Source organism: Brachycentrus maculatus, unplaced genomic scaffold (assembly GCF_059751285.1).
Source record: "Brachycentrus maculatus isolate JH-2025_06_01 unplaced genomic scaffold, ASM5975128v1 h1tg001576l, whole genome shotgun sequence".
Lineage (NCBI taxonomy): Eukaryota > Metazoa > Arthropoda > Insecta > Trichoptera > Brachycentridae > Brachycentrus > Brachycentrus maculatus.
Genome location: NW_028282202.1, coordinates 64,910 through 67,633, shown reverse-complemented (window position 1 = coordinate 67,633; position 2,724 = coordinate 64,910).

Here is a 2,724-nt window from a genome sequence, read left to right as displayed (position 1 = left end):
TTATACCCGCAGACCAACTACAGCAACTCCAAGAAAACAGGAGGTGCCAAGAATCTGGTCATAAATTTGATAAACAGGGACGACTTTGAAACTAAGTCATCGAAGTCCTTCATGGTAAGGCCTGGAGTTAATAAAGCAGCCTCATACGATGATGATGGACTGAGTCAATCAAACCAAGGCATGAATGCTTCGAGGAAATTCAAATTATGATCATGGATGGCTGATGACAACTTATATCTAATAGTATAATTTCTTGAGAACAAATAACCTATTTACGAGTTTGTTCAATAAAGTGACTATCTTCAACTATTGCTAATTGCAGCTCGAAGAAACGTTGTTTTCATTGAATTTAATCAATTTATAATTTCATGAGTTCTCAGACCCGGCATGACTATTGCTAATACTTCTTACATTCTGCAAACTGATATTCATCTGCATCATTTACATCTGCCTGCATTCCTTTCTATATTCGCCGAATATGCGATTGTTCTTCTGGCATAAAGATTGAGGATTATTATAATTTTATTTTGATATTAAATTCGATATAAACCAATGATCGAAACCATAATTCAATTTGAAGACGGTATCTATCCATTCGATTCTGAGGATTGTGCTGCCAGCATCAAAGTTTAGGGGTTGCTTACCGCTGAAAACCAATTCAAACTAAATGAAAGCAAGAATAAATTTCAGATGCTGAAAAAGAATGTCAGCACAAGCTTCATCAACTTGCTCCAAATCTATCAATAAGATCTACAACTCTACCTCAGATATGAGTATGTTCCTTTTTCCCTGGAGGCATACATAGCTCACGAGTTGGAGAGACTCTATCGAGAAAACCAATAAAGCGAATCTATCGCTCGGGGTAAAAAGATAATTCTGAAGAACAGCGCATAGTGCGTCAATGAACTCGTCGAGGAGCTTTGTCGTACTGGCATTTATGTCGATTTAAAGTGCAAAAACTGCGGCACAGAGCAGATAGTCACAAACCAGCTGAAGACCATTAAATATTTCTTGGGTTATGATTTCACAATCAGCACACAGCCAAATAAAGAGAAACTACAATTGCACTACTCGAAACAACGAAAATAAATGCTGAAATAAATCGAGAATTTGTTGATGATGGAGAGGAAATATGACTACCTCCCCAATTACATCATTAGGGGCAATACGCTCATATTCACCGATGAGCTCTCAGACAAAACCACAAAGAGATAAAACAAAAGAGACGACTTCGACTAAACCAGTCAAGCCAGTCATCGCTATTTATATGAGCCCAGCAACTCGAAGAGGCTGAATGGGAAGCAACGCCATAACAAGAGCAGACTGGGAGAAGACAAACAAAAGAAACATAAGAATAGTTGTAACTTTGAGAGATCGTCACCCTTTCAGAATATGCACCAGAAATAAAGACTAAATCGGAGCTTTGAGGATGAAAGCGAGGTTTCTATAACCCAAAGTAAAACCATCAAAGTCGAAATCGAGCACCAACAATCAAATCAACGCCATAGAAAAAATTCCTACAAATTTAAAATCACGACTTGTGAATAAATATAAATCGATGAAGATTCCCCTGAACTCTATGCCCAAACAAGATTCAACAATAATGCATTCAGCTATGCCAAAACGAATGTAGAAGACCCAGAGCAGCCCAACTACTCTAAAAAGCCTGAATAAGCCAGTCCTGAATTCCCAAACAAAAACTACAAGTAGAAAGTCAAAGAAGCCAAGGAAAAAGCAGAGACATTGCTCAACCAGTATTTCAAAACAAAAAGGAATTCTAATCGTAAATGATTATAATCCATATCTTCGTTATTTATTGTATCATCCTATTTATAAATCAATATAAAATCAATCAAACAAATAACTTTTCACTGAGCAATCTGATGCATTGTTTACCCTTCTAGCTTTATAGATGCTGTTGGAGTATTTCTATTTGCGATTGAGTGTGAGCACCTGATTTAAAGATTCCTGGTATTCACAAATATACTTGGTCATCTCAGGATATGTCGCAATCTATTGCTCTTCAGTCAATAACTGCTCTTTGGTTTGCTGCTTTTGCGATTGCAAATGCTCGTTTGCCTATTCCTGTAATTATTATAACTTTTCAAGTTGTCTTCTTTCTCGCTTTAGTAACAGGTTATAACAGAATTTGGTCTCTTGTTTGGCGGCTCGACGAAACTGGATGTCTGATTCTCGGCTGTTTACAATTAGAACTTGAAACTTTGAAGCATACAGGTATAGTTGCTTGAAAAGGGACCACAAACTCACTAAGTGAGCTGACAAGCTTTACATGCTCTAATTAAAGAGTTGTTCAAGGCCCTTGACGAAGATATCTTCTGTTTTTATGGATGGATCGCTCATTTTGGTCTTGATGATCCGCTTGAAGATCTTTGTGATGCTCTACTTATCGCACTTTCGATGCAGAATTGGGTTCTTGATAATGTTCTCATTGAAGAAGTAGTACTTCGGCCAATTTTCGAAGTGTTTGACAAGACCCTTTTTCAGCTATTCCGAACTGTACTCATCTCTCTTGGAGTTCACACAATTTTGAATGTAGTTATTGATGATTTCGTTGATGAACAGCAGGGCTGACTCGTCATACTTCAGCCAATTTTCAATTATCAAGATCATAAACTTAAACTGTTTCTTCAAGAAAAATTTAGTGCGTTCTTCCATGCCGAGCATTGTCTCGCAAATCTTTTGAATTCGATTCTACAGCACTTT